At 43.5% G+C, this 27,096-nt stretch overlaps 1 protein-coding gene across 3 annotated transcripts in view; it reads right to left on the reverse strand.

The window, feature by feature from the left end:
- The window catches only part of dctn1a (dynactin 1a), a 61,756-nt gene extending 41,138 nt beyond the window's left edge, over positions 1-20,618 (reverse strand). For 2 of the 3 annotated variants that reach the window (XM_060917076.1, XM_060917074.1), the window contains exon 1: positions 20,481-20,618. The gene's annotated coding sequence lies outside the window, so the exon portion shown is untranslated. Of the gene's footprint in view, positions 1-19,997; positions 20,044-20,480 lie in introns of all 3 variants that reach the window. The other variant, XM_060917075.1, reaches the window with a different exon arrangement.
- Between the last annotated feature and the right edge of the window lie 6,478 nt (positions 20,619-27,096).

A 27,096-nucleotide genomic window follows, 5' to 3' on the forward strand; every position in this document is an offset into this window, starting at 1 on the left:
TAAAATAAATGGCTCAGGCTTCATAGAAGAAAAAAAAAACAATTTGAACAGAATCTCACAGTATGATGCTGAAGCTGCCTGAACAATGGAAAATAAAATATCATTTTGGCAAAAACGGTGGCATCCATTAATTTCTTGTATTAAGTAAAAAAATATGTTGCCAGATACTGCTGACGTTTTACAGCCCAAAATATGTTCAAAACCCGCCAAAATGCACTTAAAACCGCCCAAATTGGGCGGGCAAACGCGCAATCTGGCAACACAGGCAGTAATGGCTGCACTCGTGTCGAGGATGTAAACACATGCTGCATTCATGTGCTATGGGAATTATGGTAAATACCAAACGCCGACATGGAAAGCACACATGAACGCCCCCTCTTGTGGTATTTTCCACTGGGCAACTCGTAGAAAATTTTGATACACGAGTTGCCGAGATGAGATGAACTTTAACCTTTTCAACATGGCGGCAAGCGGTACAAGACACTTGAATGTTAAGCATTGTACGCTACTAAAGTTTTTTTTTACTAGTACTAGTGGGTAGTTTTTTGTGTCTATGCAATGTTGCGTCATTAACAAGTGTAATATAATACATTAGAAATCTGTTTCCTTTAAAAATGTGTTATGGTTTGTTTTTACCTATCCAGAGCAGACGCTATTGCTAATGATAGCTAACTAACTATTGCTAACTTGAATCTGGTCCACCATCTTTAATTTGTCAACAACAACAAAAGCATGTGAACACAACACACTGGTAAATACCACTTCCCAACTGGAAAATATCATCTTCCCATAGCACATGAACGCAGCAACAGTTGATGCGGCAACGGACATACATGACATAGTGGATGTAATTTACGTTCACAACTTTTTTTGCTGTCAGAAATATTTAATATTAAATTTTGTGACTCGACTGACAATAGCCGGCGGCATAACAAGCCATAGCCGGCAATTTGCCGCCGGTGACCGGCTACTTTTGAGACCGCTGGTTTACTTTATTAATTTACTATTTAAGTTTAACTACTTGTATTTCAAAGATCATATCTGTTACAGGTCAAAACTTCAACCTAGGTGATTTCTTTTTTTTAAAACCTAGATTAAAATTTTTAACCTAGTTCATAATTTCCTAAAGATCATAAAAAGGATTTTCCATCACTTCTTTTGTCTCTTTCTTCCACCCACTTCCTCTCTGTCTACACCTACCCAGTATTTCCTCTTGTCTGCCTATTCCTATCCACCTAATTAGTATTTTCTAAGATACCTTAACCAGGATTTGAACTCTGAACCTTCCGATTCTTAACCCAAGACCTGAACCACTAGACCTGGAAGGAGTGATAATAATACAATATCTCATCTCATTATCTCTAGCCGCTTTATTCTGTCCTACAGGGTCGCAGGCAAGCTGGAGCCTATTCCAGCTGACTACGGGCGAAAGGTGGGGTACACCCTGGACAAGTCGCCAGGTCATCACAGGGCTGACACATGGACACAGACAACCATTCACACTCACATTCACACCTACAGTCAATTTAGAGTCACCAGTTAACCTAACCTGCATGTCTTTGGACTGTGGGGGAAACCGGAGCACCCGGAGGAAACCCACACGGACACAGGGAGAACATGCAAACTCCACACAGAAAGGCCCTCGCCGGCCACGGGGCTCGAACCCGGACCTTCTTGCTGTGAGGCGACAGCGCTAACCACTACACCACCGTGTCGCCCTAATATATTATATATTTTGAATTTATTAAGGAGTCCAGTCTTCTTACGTCATTAAATAGTTTAAAATACAAAGTCTTCCCGAACCCTAGATATAGTAAGTCTCCTTAATACGAGTAACAAATTATGAACTGGGTTAAAAATTCTAACCCATGTTGAAAAATTCCACCCGACCTTCAATTCTGGCCTGTAACATATCCGTGAATAAAAGCTCTGTGCTTTGTAGTACATTTGTTATCTTCCATGAATGTAAACGAGATGAAGCTACGGAATTCACTTATGAAATAAAACTTTACTGCACGTGTATGTAGCAGTGCAGGAAATAAGGAATTTTAAACAGACAAGTCTGAAAAGTTCTCTGTCTGTCCGAATGATGGGCTAAAGGCCCGGAACAATGTATCTGGGGGTCCGGGGACCGCCTTAAGGCCCCGGAAGCTGAAGGGCTTTAGATGCCTGGAGATGGCTTCTCAGCTGTTTCCAGGCACATTTTTGTGATCTTCAAAGGCCAAATTACACTAGACATTAGTTGCTAATTTCACTACAAATTGAATATAATTTATAAGAAAATGTCAGGGCGGCACGGTGGTGTAGTGGTTAGCGCTGTCGCCTCACAGCAAGAAGGTCCTGGGTTCGAGCCCCAGGGCCAGCGAGGGCCTTTCTGTGTGGAGTTTGCATGTTCTCCCCGTGTCCGCGTGGGTTTCCTCCGGGTGCTCCGGTTTCCCCCACAGTCCAAAGACATGCAGGTTAGGTTAACTGGTGACTCTAAATTGAGCGTAGGTGTGAATGTGAATGGTTGTCTGTGTCTATGTGTCAGCCCTGTGATGACCTGGCGACTTGTCCAGGGTGTACCCCGCCTTTCACCCGTAGTCAGTTGGGATAGGCTCCAGCTTGCCTGCGACCCTGTAGAACAGGATAAAGCGGCTAGAGATAATGAATGAGATGAGAAAATGTCAGAAGATGCAAGTAAAACATGCTTAAAGTTCTACCCAAGAAAACAGTAGCACACACAAGTCAGTTCTGTGCCTAGAAAGAAAGAAAAAAATATATATATACAGGGGGCAAGAATGTTCCAGTTGGTTCCAACTGACTGGTACTCATATAAAGGTGCTATAATAACACTCATGAAACATTGTGTCAACAATGGCTATTTTTATACTATGTTTATCAGGCCTAGAAATTCATATTTTTTCTCACCAGCCAGCCGGACTAGTTACCTTCCAAAGTAACTAGCCAAACAGAAAATCAACTCGCCAAAATTTGTTCGTGTATGAATTTTACTTCTGTCAAAAATAACGCAAAAGAGAGTAGTTACCATTGTTCATGACTAATGTGCATTTATTTCAAGACCCGAGTATTTTGATACTGTTGTTAAATACATAAATGAGAACAACACAGAGCACCAAAATATAACATCAACAAATAATAATATATTGGAAAACTTGGCAACTTGGTGTATGAGTATTGAAAACAAATATACTTACTATCATGACTATAGCACTAGAGATGTCCCGATCCAGGTTTTTGCACTTCCGATCCGATACCGATATTTTTTTTCACTTCCGATCCGATACCGATACTGGCCGATACGATACCGGCCTATCCGAGCATGTATTAAAGTTCAAAGTTATTTACCTTCCTTACCTAGTTGTCAGACTCATGTTGAAAAGGGTTTTAGTACTCTTGAGAACAGCTAGCCAGCTGAATTAGGTGAGTTTGAATAATACACAATGGTTGATAACAAGAAACTGACCTGTTTATTCAGGGATAAACACAAAATAGACAGCATTATAAATAAAAAAACAGAAATGGCATCAGTGGTCAGTAAAAAGTGCAAATAAGACTGTAAACTGTATCAAAAAAGCAAAGCACATAAACAACCTTATCTGTATCTATAATATAGTCTATTAACTCAGCATCAGTACTCTTCTCTTGAACAAGTGTAAACCAAGGCTTTAAAAATCAGTGCAAATAATACTGTAAACTATTTAAAAACAAAAATGCCTTCTACTCCCCAATCTGCTAGTGTTAGTTGTGTAGGACCTTTCTTTTTGTCTGCAGTTTTTTTAAGATACTCTTCGTGTTCTTTATGGTGGTATTTTGCTAAATGCTTTATTAAGTTGGTTGTATTAAAACTTCTTACAGCTTTACCACCACGCCTGACTTTATTGTGGCATATGTTGCACTCCACCTCTTCGTCTTTGTCGTCCTTTAGGGTAAAATGATCCCACACAGCTGACATCTTTACCGTGAAACTACTGCTAAATTTACATCGCCGTGATAATGTAGAAGATGCCACTGAGGTAAATTGTAAGACGCTAATGCTGGTGCTGAAGGTGTGCTGGAAAATGCGGACCGGATTTTGGGGAAACCAGAGCAAAAAACTGGAATGGATTATCTAAATCGGTGCGCTGGAAAACCCGGAGCGGAGTTTTTTTTAAAAATGGATCGGGAGTCTGGATCGGAATTTTTCCGCGCCTGCCGATCCGATCCCGATGCGCATTTTTTGCTGATATCGGCGGCCGATCCGATCCTAATATCGGATCGGGACAACCCTGTATAGCACCCAAAATATGTCCAACATGCTTTCTGTATTTAACCATTTATGAGAGAGAAAGCATTAGGAGCTTCATATTGACTAGGAATCAACTTGAAAAAAAATTAATTATTCCATAAAAATCAGCAGCTAGGGATGGCGAAAACTAAAAAAAAATCTTGACCGACCACCGAGCCTCATTAGCCGGTTAAAGTCGGTTAACCTATGAGTTTAAACAGGGATGCAAACGCCGCGCCTTTTTCATGGCTTGTGCAGATCTGATTTTTTTTTTGTGGGGGGGGGGGGGGGGGGCGTTGGAGTGTCTGAATAATTTCAGAGTAAATTCTGTATTAAAATTACTACATAAGCAAATGCCGTTACAGTCCATGAAAAAGCCGTGAAAAAGTCGGCATCTGCGCCTTTAGTTTGTGTGGAGAGATATGATCTGCAATAACATGCATTGTTGGCTACAGACCGAAACATACTTTCAGAATGCACTGGCCAAGGCAGGACTAAACTCCATGTACCTTCTAATAATAATTAAAAAAAAACAAAATAGTAATTTGTAAGCTAAAAACCCTGTGTCTACACTTTTTTTCTTTCGCCAAGTGGCAGCTGTGTTCAGCTGGGGCGGGACATGACTGAATGGGTGTTTTTGATTTGTCAGCTGTCTTTAACTGGGGCGGGACATGACTGAATGGGTGTTTCTGATTTGTCAAGCTGTCTTTAACTGGGGCGGAAGGGTGGGACATGACTGAATGGGTGTTTCTGATTTGTCAAGCTGTCTTTAACTGGGGCGGGAGGGCGGGACATGACTGAATGGGTGTTTCTGATTTGTCAACTGTCGTCCTTACACCGCATGGCATGGCCCAAGCGTTCACAACACAGAATTCCAGGTTCTCCGCTCCAAAATCGGCAGCTTCAAAACGATTGATTTTTTTTTTTCACCGACAACCAAAAAAAAATTAACCGGTTGACGTTGATTCGGTCAACCACCGGTCAAACGGTCATCGGTTAACATCCCTAATCGCAGCCAAGGCCTACCCTGCTCCCACGTTTGCTTACAAGTCCTTTGTCGTTTCTCCTTCTCGTACGCTTTATCGGCGGCCTTTTTCTCCTCTTCAGACCAAGGTCGCTTTGTCCCCGTCTCTGGCGGTTTCTGTACACCTTTCAGAAAATTCCACATCGCAACGTAGCTTTGGCAGATGTAGATGTAAACAACAAAAACACGTGTTTAAATGGGCGATAATGTGGCCACATCTATTGAATTTGATAACGTGATTACTGCGATATTCAATGAGATGCGTTATATGCATGCGCAGTAGTGAAAAAACCGACAGCCTGGACTCGTACACAATATGATTCGGAATTCTTCAGTATTTTCCGTCCTGCCGATAAACTCATCGATTAACACAGACACGGCACACGCTTAATATGTGGCGGCTTTAGTTGACGGTGTGTCTGAATCTTCGCTTCATATATATTTTTTATTTTCAACTAGCCAGCCGGGCTGGCTAGTGACAGGAATTACCCGCCAAATGACAAATTAAGTCGCCTTGGGCGACCGGACTGCTGCGAGTTTCGAGCCCTGTTTATAATAAATCTATAAGAAATTTTGTAATTAACACCACGACTATTCTTACATAGAGTTAAACTTTTGTTCTTTTTCGTTTAACGTCCTTTTGTTCCCATATTTCATGGGGTTGGATGAGCTACAGGTCAGTCCGTTATAGACCATCTCTTCTTTGAAGTTAAAGTGCATATCCTGGACCAATTTCGTGTTTTTTTTTTTTATATGAAAGTATGTCCCTTTACACACTCATTCAGAAGGGTAATTTTGCACAAGGCCATCTGTCTACAGCAGAAAAAAATAAAATAAAACGTGTCTGGAAAAATCCCAAGGGAGTCTAGAGCCAGATTCGTGGCATCACGTGGCTCCGCCAGCAGGCTGCGAGAGCTTGCATGGATTCAGTGCACAGTCTGTGTAGACCAAGTTTAGCAGCTAGCGATTTTGTATTGCAATATGGAATTGTCGCCTGAGCTTCTAAACCCATGGATTCATGTATCGATGCTCATCTATCTATTGTTACATAAATAATTTTTCTAATTACTATTTTGTATTTATATATTTCTTCATTTAGAAGAGTACTGGCTACTGTAGGAGAAAGATTTCATAAGCTACACATGGAATCGGCTAAGCAGGGTTGTAAATACATTTAATGTGTTTGATAGGTCCCAAGATCTCAAGCCCTGACACACATATCCCTTGATACATGTGAAGTAAGTGTATTATTGCCCAGCGCTTTCGTGTTGTTTACTTACGTGTGTCAATAAATAACATCATCCGTGTACCACACAAACACAGGAACACCTAATTTAGAGTATCGTCTCTTATTTCTCACCCTGGCAACAGTCAACTTGTGAATCGCCGATTTTCTTGGTCTTTTTCTCGGCTCTGCTTTGGCCCTCGGCTTCCGGGTGCCTCACATGAAGCGCTCCCATTTCTCTCTCATTGTCCGGTCTTTTGGAAAACGCTGAGTACTAATCCCATCAAGATTGGTGTTGCTACACCCTCCTACGATACATCTATTAACCATTTTAATAATTACATGATGTTGAAGAAATTTGCAGAAAACCACCAGGTCGTTTCCTCAAACAAACCGGCGCTGACGTAGCATTCAGAAGGAGGCGTCCCACACGCGACGTCACGAAAATCAATGTTTGCCGGGAAATCCAAATGCCAAGTTTTTTCAGAGGTGGACCAATTCGCCTCAAATGGCTTGATTTCAACTGAATTTTTCTGGTATTGTGCAAGGTAAAAAAAATTTGCACAAAATGCAACAGATATTTGACCAAAGTTTAATATAAAATAGGAGAATTACATTGCTCTTGCTCCTGAATTTACACTTATATGCACTTTAAGTTCCCTCAGAGCTTCATCTATACACTTCTTCCATGTTTTCAGGGGCCTTCCTCGGGGGCGTCTTCCACTAATTACAGCTTCTGATGCTCTCCGTACGACACTACTCTTCTTTTCTTTTGATATGCCCGAACCATCTCAAACGTTGTCTTCTCATTAAATTCCGTATGCTTTCCACTTGACATCTCTCGATCACTGCCTCACTTGATATTCCCTCTTCCCAATGTACAGTATATTTGCCAGATGCTCTGATACATGGCAATCACATCTCTTCACCATGTTTTCGAGGTTCCTAGTCAGTCATCAGCCGTGTTTCTGCTCTGTATACAAGTACGGGCCTAATGCATGCACAGTACGCTTGTACTCTGCTTTTTAGGGGAATTCCTTGAGTCGTCAAAAGACTAAGGCCCAATCCCAATTCTAATTTCTACCCCTACCCCTCCCCCTTCCCCTCCGCCTTCCCCTTGGCCCTTCCCCTTGAAACTGAGCTACAAGGGATAGGGCTTGAAATTCAACCCTTACGTATTGGGATAGCCCTTCAATGATCGCATACATCATCGCGTACCTCCGTCAGCGTTTACGTTAGCAAAACGCAACCAAATGCATCATTGGCTGCGACCAGCCGCTACAGTCAGAGCCAGAAATCTCTGCTGGCAGGGTGTGATTTGTTAACTAACACCACTGAATGGGATATCTTTGGCGCTTCGTGCACCACATCCGACAGAATGAGGTGTCAGAACACTCATGTAAACAATAAAAGCGAGAATAACAGAACAAAACGTACGCAGTCAAGCAACCGAAAACAATACTCACTCCCAAAGCTTTTTAGCAGCAGCTTGGATTTCAGAAATCGCTGCTCATTCTCAGCTCGAAAGCGAATCAAGCGGGGGGTTTCCTCTGGATAACAACTTAAAACACGTAAATAATGGAGAAAATACATTTATGACAATCTTTCGCCGCGGGAACCGCCATCTTTCTGAAATCCGCATGAAATCTCGCTGAAATCCACATGGCATTGTGGGAAATCACTCAAACCCCTTCGTTCGGAGTCAGCTCCAGGAAAATCTCCGTTTGGAGGGGTACAGAAGCCCTACCCCTTCCCCTACCCCTCCGCGTTAACTGGGATTGGGATACCCCTACCCCTTCACGTGAACGCGCAAAATGGAGGGGAAGGGCCAAGGGGTTGGTCCAAGGGGTGAAATGGGATTCGGCCTAAATATCAGTCTCCATTTTGACCAAGCAGCTGATATTCTGGTTTGAACTGCTCTCTCTGCACCTTGACCGCAGTCAATAGTGTTGCCTAGGTCAGCGTTTCTCAACCTTTTTTCAGTCACGGCACCCTTCAGAAGTGTGCAAATTCTCAAGGCACCCCCGTATAAATATACGCAGTCACGCTGACCCCAGCAGTGACGTTGTGACATGGGAAAGGGGGCCGTGAGACAAATTTTGATGATGCATGAGGCGGCGATGATCTGCATTAGTGTAACTATCGTTTTTTGGAATTTTAATTCATTTTATTTATTTCAATGTTAGAATATATAATTTTTTGACGGCACCCCGGTTGAGAAAGGCTGGCCTAGGTAACAGAAGCTTTCAACTTCTTCGATAGTATTTAAACTTTTATGTAACATATCAGAATATCAGCTGCTTATATAAACCTTCGAGGACGAGATTCCAAGTAACTAACAAAATGACTCAAAACTAGACACGGTAACATCATTTGGCATTCAGACTAAAATCTGCTGGACGAGAACTTAATTATCTCATCTCATTATCTGTAGCCGCTTTATCCTGTTCTACAGGGTCGCAGGCAAGCTGGAGCCTATCCCAGCTGACTACGGGCGAAAGGCGGGGTACACCCTGGACAAGTCGCCAGGTCATCACAGGGCTGACGCATAGACACAGACAACCATTCACACTCACATTCACACCTACGGTCAATTTAGAGTCACCAGTTAACCTAACCTGCATGTCTTTGGACTGTGGGGGAAACCGGAGCACCCGGAGGAAACCCACGCGGACACGGGGAGAACATGCAAACTCCACACAGAAAGGCCCTCGCCGGCCCCGGGGCTCGAACCCGGACCTTCTTGCTGTGAGGCGACAGCGCTAACCACTACACCACCGTGCCGCCCAGAAAATTATATTTATATTAAAAAAAAAAAATTAAAAAAAAAAAACAAAAAAAAACTCTATTCGGGTGATTCTCATGAAGGATGTCACACTGGCATCAAAAGATCATCCACCTCATTTGACTGATTTCTAACTTTAGTAACTAAAATAGAATGTGGACTTATTTTTTGCTAAAAGTATTATGGTAACAATTTAATTACAATTAAATTGTGCAGCATGATCCAGAATAATTCTCATTACTGATACGGTAAATGAGGAAGGGAGACCATTAAATAGAAATTTTTTGCAGATTTAAAAAAACAAAAAAACAAAACACATTTACACAAATGAGCAAATTAAATGAACACTGTGGTCCATCAAAATTAAATGATTACATGAAGTAACTCATTACCAATAAACGTATTAACGAGTACAATTTTTCAAATTTCTTTGTCATCAAGAAATTAAGAAAAACACGAACACGTAAAGGAGAACTGAAGGCAAATTATCATCAAAATTCTGTTTCTCATTTTATTAAATATGGGAATGCATTTTTGATAGCTATTTTGTCGCTGCTATAGCAAGTTATGAGTGTTTGAAATATGCTCTGTAATATATCAGTCCATATGTCAAAGCAATGGCCATAAACGAGATTCGTTGAGACCTGTGCGAGACATCGTAGGACAGAAATCAAAGTGACCAACATCTGCCAACGGTGTCAAAAGACGTGTGCGCCCTCTTTCGAATGCTGATGTAATCAAGCCGGAAGTTTTGTTTGTTTTGATAGCAATCAGGAAAGTTTGAAAAAAAGTAGGCAGTAATCATCATTTAAACTCGTTTTTGTGCAATATTTTGTTTGGAAAACAGTTTTCAAAATGGCGGCACTGACACCTGGCTGACACTTTACGTTTCGAAGTCTCGCACAAGTCTGGTGAAGATCACGCGGAAAAGCGACGCCTGCCGTGGACCAAATGAACTAAATTCAACACGGCTAAAAACCGAATAGGCCGATAAGGATACAGGTAGTCGTCGACTTACGACCTATGCAACTTACGACCAATCGACTTTATGACAGTTTCCGCCCCAGCTCCCGGCAGCGCCTCTCGCCGCGTACGGCAGTTTCCGCCCCAGCTCCCGGCAGCGCCTCTCGCCGCGTACGGCAGTTTCCGCCCCAGCTCCCGGCAGCGCCTCTCGCCGCGTACGGCAGTTTCCGCCCCAGCTCCCGGCAGCGCCTCTCGCCGCGTACGGCAGTTTCCGCCCCAGCTCCCGGCAGCGCCTCTCGCCGCGTACGGCAGTTTCCGCCCCAGCTCCCGGCAGCGCCTCTCGCCGCGTACGGCAGTTTCCGCCCCAGCTCCCGGCAGCGCCTCTCGCCGCGTACGACAGTTTCCGCCCCAGCTCCCGGCAGCCTCTCACTGCAAATCCTCCCACCAGCCCGAGCGCTGCAACAGCTGATGATGACGTAGACGAACCACAGCCAAGCACCAGTGATGCCAGTGGTCACCAAGTTTTGTATTTTGCTATGTTTTACATTTGTATTTTGGTATGTTTCAAACTAAAATGTTTTCAATTTTTCACACCTGTATTTCGTATTTTTTGTTTTGCACATATTAAACGAATTGTACTGTACGCAGTGTAGTATGCAGTGTTTGACTTAAACCAAATAATGAGCCAAGGTAATGAAATAAGAAAAATGTTGATAAAATAAGACTAAGATGATTACACTATCATTACACATCACAATATACTTACGTTCATTTAACATAGGCCGACTTACGACCAGATCGGTTTACGACCGGTCAGTCGTAACCAAACGCAGTCATAGACCCTTTTCAGTCACGTGACCTTCATAACAGCGACCGCCATTTTGGACATGTAGTGGACTTCGGCTCGAATCGGTTTGAATGCGAGGAAGGCGACAAACAAAAGAAAAAGGAGCGAGATGCAGAAAACTGTATTTACTAGTTTACTGTAATTATGATCTGGCAGCTATTTACACCGGATCCAGTGTAAATAGCTGCCGGAGCCAACGTCCGAGCCGCCGCGAGCCAGCGCTGGCTCCGAGCCGCCGCGAGCCAGCGCTGGCTCCGAGCCGCCGCGAGCCACCGCTGGCTCCGAGCCGCCGCGAGCCACCGCTGGCTCCGAGCCGCCGCGAGCCACCGCTGGCTCCGAGCCGCCGCGAGCCACCGCTGGCTCCGAGCCAGCGCTGGCTCGCGGCCGGCCGGAGCCAGCGCTAGCGAGCTAGCTCGGACGTTCTAGTTTACTGTAATTATGATCTGGCAGCTATTTACACCGGATCCAGTGTAAATAGCTGCCGGAGCCAACGTCCGAGGTTCCGGAGCCAGCGCTAGCTCGGACGTTGGCTCCGGCAGCTATTTACACTGGATCCGGTGTAAATAGCTGCCAGATCATAATTACAGTAAACTAGAATGGAATGTTAACAGCAATGTAATGCCTTTTCTGGCTAATTTTATTCGTCTTACCTCCAACAAAGTGGTCACTACACAAGCGCTGGTATGCCGCTATCCATCTTCTCCGTCGGTCAGCATCTACCGGGATCCGATAAAATGATAACCCTTGCCTTGTTTGTTGATGGTTACTACATCCAGGTACACCACAATATAGTGGCATGATGGAAGTCTTGCTGAAAATAAACACTTTCTTTGCTGCCGTTCCTCAATGCTGGCTGTGGTAAACTACTGGTAGTACATGTCCAAAATGGCGGCCGCGTTTGTCGTGACGTCACGTGAAAAGGGTCCATAAGTCGACAACTACCTGTAATATTTAATTGTAATTAGTTGCCAATACGAGTCACGATATAAGGTTACTAAAACCGAAAATGTAATTGAATAACACGCTAATTAAGAAATAAAAGCAAGTTTAAAATGACTTCAGTTCCTCTTTAAGGAACATATTATAACAAAATGAAGAAATTCATGTCTCTGAGAAATAAAAGCTTTTAAAAAATCTGTGCGTTTTTATACATAACGGTAATTAAGTGTCCATTGCGGAGGATGAGAATTTATGTGACAGTAATGTGAATTTCATTTTACCTCACGGAAAAGTAGATAAATATGACCTTACTGATTGACAGGAGATAGAGGGGGGAGGAGGGGGAAAAGCACGCAACACAACCACTGATTGGCAGTTTGGCACTTAATACTGTACTGCAAAGTTTCATGTAAACTGAACTCTTAAATCAACTGACTGGATCAATCAGATACTGTCAACCCTAAAACACTAGTTCAGCTGCATCGTGCAATAAAAACAGTGAATAATGAGTGTATTATTGTCGTCTTATTTAGTGCGCCACTTGGGGGAAATGGACGTGCCGGTAAATTTTGGCGGAGCTAGGACCTTCGGTGGCAGTTTTATGAATTTTAAATCCCTGAGCGCGTGCGGCTGGAAGCAGGGCTCGTGCTAAAGTTTTTCGCGAGCTGCGCTGGCTTTTAACGTTGGATCAGGCCGCACCTGTGCTCATTTGAAAGGTCTCGGGGAGAGGGATGTGCCTGTAAACATTGACGGGGCTGGGACCTTCAGTGGCTGAGTTATGAATTTTTAAATCCCTGCAGATGGAACCAGTGCTCACAAAGTTTTTGGAGACTCCTTGGCGAATAACAAGCTGAGCCCTGGTAGGACCAGGCCGTGCCTGGGCTGGTTCGAAAGGGCGATGCCTGTAAATTTTGACAGGGCTAGGACAATTGGTGGCAGAGTTATGAATTTAAGTCGGGCCTCCGGGGGGCCCTGTTTCACAAACTGTGTTACGACATAGCTAATGTATTCTCCCAGTGTAACATTTGGAAGAAAACTGCTAGTAGATTAGATCCATATCTTTACAATTTTTCATGGGCCAGCCGGTCCGATGCTTTTGAAATACAGACACACATTTGAAAATTATCGATCAATGTCCCCCGGTTCGGCCTTATTTCCCCACACTGGGTAGAATGCCAGGATTTGGATTTATGTTCAATTGTACAAAATGCAGGAAATGGTTCAATCCGAGATGCCAGAATTGTAAACTCAGTTATTTAAAAAAAAAAAACACAAATTAAGAAGTCTAGAACAATTAAAATGTTTGGACCACCGAAGTTCATTATAAAAATATTCAGGCCTTTCAATTACATAATTTGGGCTACACCCTGTATTTCTGAATTTGGGCTTTTCCCGTCATGATCCAGGGTAATTTGGGCTTTTCCGCATGCGCAAAGTGCTGTTTTCCCAGCGCTCTCTGTTTAAACCTGCTGCTGCTTTTTTAACTACAAAAAGTTATGAATAAATAAAGAAATCTATAAATTATTTTTACCTTTATTACAAAATGTCTACAGCATTAATTCCTCCTGATGTACATGACAAAAATAATTAGAATACAGTTAGTTAGTATTTAAAAGATGTGTCGGGGCCTGAGGAGAGCCTGGAGGAAAGGAGCCTGGGAATGAAAAAGCAAGTTCTGCACTGTTGCCATCAAAGAGAAACCTGTAGCCGACCTGCGACACAAAAGGTTTTGCAGTCACATCACAAGAATCGGCAGCGCAATTCACAGTATGGAGTCGGGTAAAAGATCTTAGACACTGGCCTTTCATTTAAACTAAGACTATCAACAACAAGAGGACCAAGCTCCATTACCCCTTTTCCACCAAAGCAGTTCCAGGGCTGGTTTGGGGCCAGTGCTTAGTTTGGAACCAGGTTTTCTGTTTCCACTGACAAAGAACTGGCTCTGGGGCCAGAAAAACCAGTTCCAGGGTAGCACCAGCTCTTTGCTGGCTAGAGAAAAGAACTGCATATATGTCAGCGGGGGGGCGGAGTTGTTGAGACCAACAACAATAGCAAGACCGCGAGAGGGCGCCATTTTTAAATAAGCGACAAGATATCATGGATGCAGTAAAGCAGCAGTCATCCATTATTATTGCTGTTGTTGCTTCTTCTTCTCCGTGTTGTTGTTGCTTCGATGTTTGCGCCAAGCAAACGCAGCGAAGTAACTGACGTATACAGTGACGTAATGATGTGGCTCCCCTTAGCACGCCGAGCTATGGAAAAGCAAACTGGTTCTCAGCTGGCTCGCAAGTTGAACGAGTTGTGAACCAGCACCAGCCCCGAACCAGCCCTGGAACTGATCTGGTGGAAAAGGGGTACAAGTCACTGATTCCACCCAAATACACACAGTTGCGCAAGTGTAAAGGCCAATTTACGCTGACAACCCAGTCCTTGCAGATGGCGTCTGCGTAGCCCCCCCCTTTCGCAGATGCTCTGCGCGCACCTCCCAAAAATTGTGACCACCACAGACAGCCTCGCAGACAAAGAGGGCTCTGATTGGTCCACTCTACATCTGCTGTACATGCACTTCCGCTTCCCTACTTTCCCGGTTTGGTTTGTTTTCACGACCGCCATTTTTAAAAACACGAGCGAAGATGGAGCAGCACGAAGAGCGGTTGATCGAGGAAGTACGTACATCTATACGACTCCAGTTCTAGTCATTATAAGTAACCGGAGGATAAACACTCCACTAACCACACCCACCAACTACTCCTAGCGATTTCGCGACTTCGCGCCCCCTTGTGTTGTGGCGGTGAATAACATTGCGCACGCCTATTACTCCCCGCTCAATGATAAATTACAACTGTCTGCGAAAAGCTATCTCCGAAAGCCTTGTCGCAAGAGCATGCAGAGGCCTTAAGATGCAAGCTGTATATTAAATACACACAGTCGTGTCCTGAATAGCTCTCTTTTATTCAGTCTTTTACCTGATTTAAATCATATGACACTAGGTATCAGAGAGATATTGCAGTTGAGGACAGATAATGTGCAATACAGGGCTATTTTTAGGTTTTTATATGATACAGGAATTATTAGGAGAATTTAGCACAACAGGGTGTGAAACGTTCTGGTTCACAGTCCAGAAGGTGGCGGTAATGCACCTAAAAGCTGTTTGCCAACCGCCATAAAAAAAGAAGAAAGATGATTTACCTAATGTGGAAATCCTGCTCTGGTCATTGGTATGCGAGTCTCGCTCCTCCACGAAATCATGATATGCCGATCGCTGTTAATGGAGAATTCATGCTCTGTGTGAGGCTTACGGCTAGTTCGATATACCCGGAACAACATGGGAATGGTGTGGATTTCGCATCAATTACGAGAAATACATGCTAATTCCAGTGTTTTTAAAGAAGAAAGTCAAGACATTGGGTTTTATGCAGCCAAGTTTATTTAATCAACATTTCGTTTTTTTTTTTTTTAAACTTTCAGTAGCATATTTTGGGCGCTTGACCTTAATTTGAGCACCTACGACGTTATCCGTCGCAAGTTTCATGTAATTGAAAGGCCTGATATTTTACCTACATTTGCATGGATTAAAGCAAAAAAAAATTATTTGACTGAAAATTTACGGGGGGTGGGGGGGGGGGTATGGGTGGATTTCGATGAAATTCTGAGAATGGTTAACTTAGAACTGATGACTTTATTATCAATTAATTAATGGATTAATATATTCAATTTATTGCACTTTCTTTCTATTGCTTCCGTATATTATTTTTGTGGCAAACCACACAAATGCAAGCGCCTGCAATGTTTAGTTTTTTGCACCATGAACTAAATGGCTTTCCGTTTTCACCTATTTCGTACAGCCAAGCCCACCTCCACTTGTTTTTACACCTTTATCGATGGCAGACACATCAGTGCCTTCTTTCATGTAAAGCGCATCCATGCTGCCGAAACCGAAAGCAGAATGACGTGCTCCTCTGTGCTCGATGTCAATATAGAAAAAAGTTTGGATCTTTGCTTAAATTAAAATTATAATTTGACCTTACTTTGTGTTGAATACGACTTCAAAAACAATTCAAGATTGTATTAAGAGAAATATTGTGGCCAACACGAGTGTTAAGTTCCCTAAAAGATCGCGTGAAGTTGGCTGCTATCGACTTTGCGTTCGTTCTCATTTTCCTCCATCATTTCATAGGCCAGAAACAGATGTTTTGACGTAATTTAACTTAGTAGGCTATGATTATTATTTAACCGTAGTCTTCTAGACATTTTGACTGTTTGGGGCATTGAACGCTGGTGTATGATTTTCAGGGAATAAAGTTTAGCGCATGTCGGAACATCATTGCGCTCGCAGCTTCCAACTCCTCAAACGTCCTTTAAATTGTGATATAACGTAGGCTATAAGGCACGGTTCTAACATACCTTACACATTGGCCTAACGAAAATAATAATTGTTGGGCGTCTGCTGATTTGTTAGCTATAAATTTAGGTCTAATTACTTCTGACAGTCTGCAAGCATTGCACCGTCGGGTCTTCAAGTCTGGCTGAAGCAGAGGAGCGGGCTTTCCGGGGTTTATTTTTTAACATGCTCTATTTCTATCTGTCCAGGTTTGAACTAAGTCATTTTGGCAAGATTTAATTTAATACAAAACAGAAATGGTCAGACACAAGCACGCCAAGCACATGGGAATGTATTTTGCCAATTTTGACAGCGCATGTTTTTTTAATGCCGCACCGTAGACAGCGAACGTTTAAACATGATCAAACATAGGAAATGAACGACACAAAGCATGGCTCAAAAACAAAAAAGTTAAATAAACCCTGCTGATAGTTGATGATATTGCAACACAGTGTTATAACCCGATCTCTACCCAACCACCCGTCATTTTAATTCTCCTCAGATCAGCACCGACCTCACATTTGGACTTGGGAGAGTTCAGTTGATGGAAATCCGTCACACGACGGAAAACTTTAATCCATGCGTTTGTATGCTTACTTTATTAATTTACTATTTAATTTTAACTATGTGGGCAGCATGGTGGTGGAGTGGTTAGCACGGTCACCTCACAGCAAGAAGGTTCTGGGTTCGAGCCCAGCGGCCAGCGAGGGCCTTTCAGTGTTGAGTTTGCATGTTCTCCCTGTTTCTGCATGGGTTTCCTCCAGGTGCTCCATTTTCCCCTACAGTCCAAAGACGTACGGTTAGGTTAATATGGGACGGCCTTGGGCTGAGGTGCCCTTGAGCGAGGCACCTAACTCCCAACTGCTCCCCGGGCAATGTTAGCATGGCTGCCCACTGCTCTGGGTGTGTGTGTGCGCTCACTGCTTCAGATGGGTTAAATGCAGAGAGGAATTTCACAAGTGTGTGATCAGGGGCGGTTCTAGCCATTTTGGGGCCCTAAGCGAAATACAGACATGGGGCCCTCAAAAGTCAGTCTTGAAACACACATACAGAATAATGGTCATCCCTACTTGGCACATGCCATATCTCCTTGCTGTAAATTCAGAAAAAAAGATAGCAAACTGCCACTAACAATGTGCCCCAAATAAGCTCCACAGTGAAACAGGTTTGAGATTACTCCAGCATTTGCCAAAATTCTGACAGTGTTTATTGCTCAGATCAAACCAGAAAGAGAGAGAGCGGCAAGGCAAACAGAAAAAGAAGAGACAGTAGAGAGAGATAGCCAATTTTAAGAGTCAATCTCCATATTTTAATAAAACAAGGATATCTGAAATCCAATTATTATTTTTACTCCACAGATACATATTACCAGATATAAAATGATCTTATTCTTATCAGAAGTAGAACACAAATGGATATATTACCAGATACACATTACCAGAGATACAAAATGATCTTACTGTTATCAGAACTACAACACAAATGGATATTACTCTATCGAAACCTCTACATTTCAATGGGATAAGACTGATGCCAAGATAAATGTACGAGAGAGAGGGAGTGAGTGAGGGAGGGAGAGAGCCAATTTGTGACAGGCAATACAGTGGTTGAGAGACAGATACAGAGGGATTGAGAGTTTGTAAAGGATGCAGCCAGTACTTTATTGAAATGTCCTTAATCTTCAAAATTCCATTGTTCATGTATTCCATCACCATTCCATAATGGGGTGGGTGGGTGAGTGTGTGTGTGTGTGTATGAGTGAGAGTGTGTTTGGGGGGGGGGGGGGGGGGGGGGGGGGGGTAGAGAAAGAGAGAGGTATGAGTTTTTAAAGGTTGCAGCCAGTACATTACTGAAAAGTCCTTTATCTCCAAATGTCCATTTTTATCATAATCATATGAGAAAGTCCTACTTGTTGCTGGCTTCTCCAAAGTCTTTTGGAGCACAACATTCCTCAACAGCGGAGGTTGAGGCTGTAGCAGACTCAGGCGATTTGAAAAAGGTAGTTAGTTTCAGAAGTGCAGCTGCATTCTTTTTGCTTTGTGCCCTTTTTTTTTCGTTTAGCGCAACCACTCATATAACTGCGCTTCATCTTGTTTACAGTTCCCTCTGATTTGGTTTGAATTTCCGTCGCGCACCTGTCTACGTCGTCAGATCATGGACTAGTCCAATGTAAAACAACCGGGGGGTGGGGGGTGGGGGGGTGGGGGTGCTGGGACAAATACTATATACACATGAATTCGATATTCTGATGCTATTTTGGTGCGTTTCTCCATTTATATCGTTGACTACTTAATATCAGAGACAAATTAAGATTACATATATATTGTTTGGTGTTTACCGTGACGGGGCTGACTGTTAGGGGCCCCCAAATTTTGGGGGCCCTAGGCAACCGCCTTGGTTTGCCTAATGGTAAGTCCGCCCCTGCGTGTGATGAATAAAAGTTGTGCTTTCTTTATATTTCACAGAAAATATATCCATGAATAGGGGCGGCATGGTGGTGTAGTGGTTAGCGCTGTCGCCTCACAGCAAGAAGGTCTGGGTTCGAGCCCCATGGCCGGCGAGGAAGATAACAAATGTACTACAAAGCACAGAGCTTTTATTCACGGATATGTTACAGGCCAGAATTGAAGGTCAGGTGGAATTTTTCAACATGGGTTAGAATTTTTAACCCAGTTCATAATATATGTTACTTCTATTAAGGAGACTTACTATATCTAGGGTTTGGGAAGACTTTGTATTTTAAACTATTTGATGACGTAAGAAGACTGGACTCCTTAATAAATAAAAAAATATATAATAATACATTAGGGCAGCACGGTGGTGTAGTGGTTAGCGCTGTCGCCTCACAGCAAGAAGGTCCGGGTTCGAGCCCCGTGGCTGGCAAGGGCCTTTCTGTGCGGAGTTTGCATGTTCTCCCCGTGTCCGCGTGGGTTTCCTCCGGGTGCTCCGGTTTCCCCCACAGTCCAAAGACATGCAGGTTAGGTTAACTGGTGACTCTAAATTGACCGTAGGTGTGAATGTGAGTGTGAATGGTTGTCTGTGTCTATGTGTCAGCCCTGTGATGAGCTGGCGACTTGTCCAGGGTGTACCCCGCCTTTCGCCCGTAGTCAGCTGGGATAGACTCCAGCTCGCCTGCGACCCTGTAGAACAGGATAAAGCGGCTAGAGGTAATGAGATGAGATGAGTATATCCATGAATAAAAGATCTGTGCTTTGCACTATATGTTTTTTATTTCCCATGATTTGTCTGTATTTTGTAAACGGGCGGAAGGTGACTGATTTATACTTCTGTATAAATGCAGTTTTCTTTACTAGGGTTTAATTTACTAAGAGAGGGGGGTTAAAAAAAAGTTGGATGTTTTGCTGAATAACCGAGATAGTCCTCTCACACACACACACGTATCTCCAAAAACTCCCCCTCCAGAAAGCTTTAGGGTTTTTTTAATCAAATAAACATTTTTCTTTGTAAATGAGGTTCAATTATGAAACTCGCCCACTGTACAAGTCCCACTGCAAGCTGTTGCTATATAAACGATGACGTATTCCATCAGGCGCATTAATCCAAACCTGTGATTTGTCCTCCAGCCGGAACTACTTCCTCAGCTGCTGTTATCTAGAGAATGAATTAATACCTTCAGGCGAACCAGAATCAAGAATTCAGCAGAAACAACGCATATACATTTATCAGTGTTATATAAATAATTCCGCATTTATATAAATAAATGTAATATAAATAATTCACACTTTTAACCCATAATTCGAGTTATCTAGAAAAAGTGTTTTCTTGCTAACATTAACCCTTACCTCTCTGCAAGCTAGTCAACTTCCTAACTAGCTAGCTAGTTCAACCTTCCCCATATTCACTCCAGTTTTTTTAAAAGTAGTTTGTTTTTGCTCTTTAAAACTATCAGTCGTTCAAAACCTTCTCTGCAATTCAGAAGAAAATTCACCTTTAGCATGATGGCTAAGGAAAACAGCGGCAAACTGTAGATGACGTGAGCACTATAGTGATTTACCTAACAAAAACAAAACAGTTTATTCAACCCTTACCTGATAACTCTTATAAACTGTTTACCCCAGAAAAGCGTCCAGCTTCACTCTAAACAGCTGAAAGTAACAAATCATTCGCTTGTTTAGGACAATAATAAAGCACCAACACAAATAGGTGCGACAGTCGCCGGCGCCGGAAACAAGCAGACGGAGTCATTCTCTGTGTCAAAGCTGCGCAAAAATTGCGCAGGACGCCATTGATGTTAGGTACAAGCATACGACAACGCGTCCGCCATATTGGAAAGGTCCTTCTACTTATTCAGAATCAGAATTTATTGTCTCATCTCATCATCTCTAGCCGCTTTATCCTGTTGTACAGGGTCGCAGGCAAGCTGGAGCCTATCCCAGCTGACTACGGGCGAAAGGCGGGGTACACCCTGGACAAGTCGCCAGCTCATCACAGGGCTGACACATAGACACAGACAACCATTCACACCTACGGTCAATTTAGAGTCACCAGTTAACCTAACCTGCATGTCTTTGGACTGTGGGGGAAACCGGAGCACCCGGAGGAAACCCACGCGGACACGGGGAGAACATGCAAACTCCACACAGAAAGGCCCTCGTCGGCCACGGGGCTCGAACCCGGACCTTCTTGCTGTGAGGCGACAGCGCTAACCACTACACCACCATGTCACCTAGAATTTATTGTCATTGTAATACATACAACGAAATTTAAAGCTAACCTTAAAGTGCAAGATGACATAAATTAAAAAAAAAAGACCACAAAATACAACAGTCCTCAAAACATACAACACACAACATACATCTTTTTTTTTTTTTAAAGTGCATATTGCATTGGGGGCGGCATGGTGGTGTAGTGGTTAGCACTGTCGCCTCATAGCAAGAAGGTCCTGGGTTTGAGCCCAGCGGCCGAAGAGGGCCTTTCTGTGTAGAGTTTGCATGCTCTCCCCATGTCTGCGTGGGTTTCCTCCAGGTGCTCTGGTTTCCCCCACAGTCCAAAGACATGTAAGTTGGGCTAACTGGTGGCTCTAAATTGACCGTAGGTGTGAATGGTTGTTTGTGTCTATGTGTCAGCCTTGCGATCAGGGCCGTCGACAGGGGGGGACAACCGGGTATTTTGTCCTGGGCCCAGGCATGAGGGGGGGCCCAGAACTGGTCCCTCATGAAGATGCCATTAATCATTCTGTTTCATTTCAAAATGTGTTGATTTGGGGGAGAAAAATGTGCTATATTTGCATTCAATGAATGATTTCTGGTTCTTTTGCCTTTATTGTCTTCGAAAATAGATTCAAGAACCCACGTACCACCCCTAATGCAGAAATGGTTTGGTCTTTGATTAAGGCGCCAAATAACACGGCACTATAGAGATCTTGCAGTCACGTGACCGGAAAGTACACAACCGCCATCTTGTCGGTCAAAAACACCGCTGAATACTGCTGCACTCGTGTACAGAATGGATAAGTTTCAACCGACGGACTACACGGCTCATTTTTCTAATGAACAGATAACTAGATATATGTCTAAAATAAACGAGCTACAGATTTGTGACCCTTATGGCTTTCCGGACGGAGTTTTCACGACCGGATTTTGAACTGCCAGCGGAATACCCGGACGTGTATAATTACCTCATTAACTTTCCCTCGCTGTTCAGTGGTGAAGCACTGCGTGCTTATAAACCTCTGCACAGTTATCTTTACAGAAATTCAGGATTTGTCAGTGACTCAGATGTGGCATCTTGTAAACAAAATAATCCTCACTGGATGGGTAAGTCACTTAAGTATTGAGTATAGCACTGACCAGCCGATTATAGAATAGAATAAGGTAATTCCAAATCGTCCGTGTTGTTTACATGGATCTGGCGTTGGAGAGGTAGAGGCTTGGCAGTGGAGATTTGAGTGGCTGTTTGTATATGTATGTGGCAATCATATCCAAATGTTTTAGGCACACTTGCTGAGCTGCGCTGAGCTGGACTCCGGTTAGCTGAAAGCCCGTGGAACGCTGCCTCTTGTTAATTAAACCTTATTTTGTTGGAAATCATCCCGTGTAGATACGACGGCATGTGACATTGCCAGCTAGATAGAGTTTAATGTAACGAATGGGCTATAAATGGGGTGTTTTGAGGTTAGTCTGTTGCAAAACATTAAACTTTCACTTAGACTGGATACTCTTCAAACAATTCCCTTGCTCAAGTGAAAAATGATAGGCCTGTATGAAAAGCGCAATTAATGAAAGTAGCCTAATAAGCCCTAAATGAATAAAACAACCTCTGTTTTATTGTTGTTGCTTACACATTAAGATTTTGAAATCTTCTCGGTCCAGTTCTATATCCAGGGAGCGTTGTAATCCTTTTGGTTTATCCGTAATAAACGTGTCAGCCCCCAGGTCAGATAGGCTAATGTTACGTGGTTGGGAGGGTGTCAATTTTTTTTGTAACATTCTAAATCGAGTACGGAAAGGACGTTTATGAAAAACAAGACAAAAAAATACACTGAAAAACTCACTGTACACATCACTAGTGGTGATGCTTCTATGTTCAGATTTTGGGAAAGCCATAACTCCGTTCTCATTGAGGCCCAGTTCCATCCCGTAAACAATCATTTTGGTTTATCAACTACCTGCGCTCAAACATGTCACAGGAGAGGCTCAATGGGCTGGCTATGCTCTCTATAGAGCGCGAACTTGCAAAGAAGCTGGACTTCAATGATCTTATTGACGACTTTGCCACAGCAAAAGTCCGGCGCATTGCATTTTGCACCTGAATAGTTGCAGACTAAGGAAATGTTCAAACTGTAAATATGTTGAAATGTTGAAATAAAATGGTTGACTGTTATAATGGGCTTGGAATACCTGTTATTTAAGGGTTGGAGTGAATGGAGACTGTGAAAAGAGGGGTTGGGTGTGGGTGGTTGCTGTGTGGCGATGTGCGCGTATGTGTGTGTGGGGGGGGGCCCTCAGATTATTTTGTCCCGGGCCCAGCCAAAGCTGTCAACGGCCCTGCTTGCGATGACCTGGCGACTTGTCCAGGGTGTACCCCGCCTCTCGCCCATAGTCAGCTGGGATAGGCTCCAGCTCACCTGTGACCCTGTAGGACAGGATAAGCGACTACAGATAATGGATGGATATTGCATTGGTTATTATTGCACTATTGAGGTAGATAACTAATGATAGATAATAAATAATATGGAACAGTCAACAGGGAGTGGGTTTAGTGCATGTTGGCATTCAGCAGGGTTATGGCTCTAGGGATAAAACTGTTCTTGAGTCTGTTAGTCCTAGACCTGATGCACCTGTAACACGTCCCAGAGGGCAGTAGGTCAAACAACTGATGGCTCAGGTGAGAACTCATCTCATTATCTCTAGCCGCTTTATCCTTCTACAGGGTCGCAGGCAAGCTGGAGCCTATCCCAGCTGACTATGGGCGAAAGGCGGGGTACAAGTCGCCAGGTCATCACAGGGCTGACACATAGACACAGACAACCATTCACACTCACATTCACACCTACGGTCAATTTAGAGTCACCAGTTAACCTAACCTGCATGTCTTTGGACTGTGGGGGAAACCGGAGCACCCGGAGGAAACCCACGCGGACACGGGGAGAACATGCAAACTCCGCACAGAAAGGCCCTCGCCAGCCCCGGGGCTCGAACCCAGGACCTTCTTGCTGTGAGGCGACAGCGCTAACCACTACACCACCGTGCCGCCCCCAGGTGAGAACTGTCCTTAACAATCTTTCTAGCTCTGGTGAGGCAGCGAGAGTTGTAGATATTGTCCAAGGTGGGGAGAGGGTGGCTGACGATTTTCTGCGCTGTCTTAATCACTCTCTGCAGCCTCTGCCTGTCTGCTTTAGTGCAGATGGCATACCACACAGAGATGCAGTACGTCAGCAGGCTCTCGATGCAGGATCTGTAAAAGGTCTCCAGCAGCTTACTATCCAGGTTGTTCTTCCTGAGCACCCTCAGGAAGTGTAGTTGCTGCTGGGCCTTCTTGATAACTGCTGTGATGTTTGCAGACCAGGAGAGGTCTTCAGAGATAAGGGTGCCGAGATACGTGAAGGTGTTGACCCTCTCTACACAGTCACAGTTGATGTAGAGGGGGGTGAGGCCAGCCCTGTTCTTCCTGAAGTCGACAATGAGTTCTTTAATTTTTGAGGTGTTCAGTAACAGATTGTTTGTTGAGCACCACTCTGTCTACCTCAGGACCTCGTTCCTGTAGTTCACCTCATCACTGCCTGAGATCAGCCCAACCACAGTGGTGTCGTCAGCAAATTTAATGATGGTGTTTCCAGGGTAGGCAGGAGTGCAGTCGTGTGTGTAAAGAGAATAGAATAGGGGGCTCAACACGCAGCCCTGGGGAGAGCTGGTGCGGCGCATGTGGAAAGAGGAAAAGTGAAGGCCGAGTTTCACTGTTTGGGGGCGATTTGTCAGAAAGTCCTTTATCCAGGAACAGGTGAGTGAGGGAAGGCCTAAGTCCAACAGCTTCACAACTAGTATGTCTGGGATGATGGTGTTAAAAGCCGAGCTGTAGTCTATGAAGAGCATTCTCACATAGCTCCCCTGCTGCTCCAGGTGGCATAGGGCAGTGTGTAGAGCTGTGACTATTGCATCTTCAGTAGATCTGTTTGCATGGTAGGCATACTGATGTAAGCTGAAGCTGGGAGGGAGACAGGCTTTATGATGTTGAACCAGCCTCTCAAATCACTTTGTGATGACAGGTGTGAGAGCGACTGGGCGATAGTCCTTGGGACTGTCTGTGGTAAGTTTCTTTGGAACAGGGATGATTGTGGATGATTTCAGGCAGGATGGGACGACAGCTTGTAACAGGGAGAAGTTGAAGATGGAAGTGAAAATTCTTGAGAGCTGGTCAGCACATGCCTTGAGCACCTTCCCCAGCACTCCATCTGGGCCAGCAGCTTTCCTGGGGATCACTGCCCTGAGCACCCGCTTCACGTCATGCTCCTCGACAGTCAGTGAGGGGGGCTAGAGGTTGGTGCAGGCAGCGGTGGAGTGGCTATATGCTGTTGTATCTCAAAGCGTGCAAAAAAGCAGTTCAGCTCCTCTGCCAGTGATACATCTGAACCTCTGGTACCCCTTTTCCACCAAATCAGTTCCAGGGCTGGTTTGGGGCCAGTGCTGGTGCTGGTTCACAACTCGTTCAACTTGCGAGCCAGCTGAGAACCAGTTTGCTTTTCCATAGCTTGTGGTGCTAAGGGGAGCCACGTCATTACGTCGCTGTATACGTCAGTTATGTCACTGTATACGTCAGTTACGTTGCTGCGTTTGCATAAACCTTGGCGTGAATATCGAAGCAACAACAACACGGAGAAGAAGAAGCAGCAACAACAACAATAATAATGGATGACTTCGTGTTTGTACAGCTGCTGCTTCTTGGCGCTTAAAAATGGCGACCTTTCGCGGTCTTGCGATTGTTGTTGGTCTTAACAACTCCGCGCCCCCCCCCACGACGTAAGCGGTTCTTTCCTCTGGCCCAGCAAAGAGTTGGTGCTAGCCTGGAACCAGTTTTTCTGGCCCCAGAACCAGTTCTTTGTCAGTGGAAACAGAAAACCTGGTTCCAAACTAAGCACTGGCTCCGAACCAGCCCTGGAACTGCTTTGGTGGAAAAGGGGCATGGGTGTCACTACATGGCCTCTGTAGTTGATAATGCTCTGTATGCCCTGCCATGGATTGTTGTCCAAGAGATGATTATTAAACTGGCTGCAACTCACTTTAAATTCTATTTTATTTTTGAAATATGTGCTTTGTTGCATATATAATACATTTCTAAATGAATTCATCAAGAAACACAATACTAGACAAAGCTGATATGGTTGATCTTGCATCATCTCATCACCTCACAACTCCAGGATTCTGGCTTTGATCATAAGTACCTCAGGTTCTCCAGGTTCCTCCCACTTCTTTAAAAGATGCAAGAAAGTGGCTCAGTTGTGCTAAATTACCCTTCAGTGTGAATAATTGTGTTTGGTGCCCTTTGATGAACTAGCATCCCATCTAGTGTGTATTCATACAATTGATTCACTGCCAGTCTAACAAAATAAAGTGGTTCCTAATGATGAATGAATAAATATACATTTTAATACTTTGACCCTTAAAATCTGTTAGGAAAGCACTGGTATATAGTCTAAATAAACTGATCAAGTAACTTTGTATTATAATTAAGTCATGATAAACACTGGATTGATCCACAGCCAAAAAAGAGAGAAAAATCTCTGACTAAGGCACTCCAAATTAAAATGTCTTTAATATTTTAGACAAGTCCTACATGGACAAATTAAAAACAAAGCCTTTGTTTTTAATTTGTCCATGTAGGACTTGTCTAAAATATTAAAGACATTTTAATTTGGAGTGCCTTAGTCAGAGATTTTTTTTCTCTCTCTTTTGGCTGTGGATCTAGAATACCTTGGATTAAAGAGCACCCAAACCTAAAAAAAAAAGACTCTAAACCATTGGAAAAAGAACACGCCATAATCTAAAAAAAAAAAAAAACTAAAAAAACTAAAAACACTGGATTGAGTCGACCAAAAATTAGATATGATCACAAATTTACTGTTGAGAAAATAGTAAGTAAACAGTGTTTTAAAATAACAGATTACTAACATCGAACCAGTGTAATGAATCAAAGACAATTATTTTTAAT

Source organism: Neoarius graeffei, chromosome 3, assembly GCF_027579695.1.
Source record: "Neoarius graeffei isolate fNeoGra1 chromosome 3, fNeoGra1.pri, whole genome shotgun sequence".
NCBI classification, from domain to species: Eukaryota; Metazoa; Chordata; class Actinopteri; order Siluriformes; family Ariidae; genus Neoarius; species Neoarius graeffei.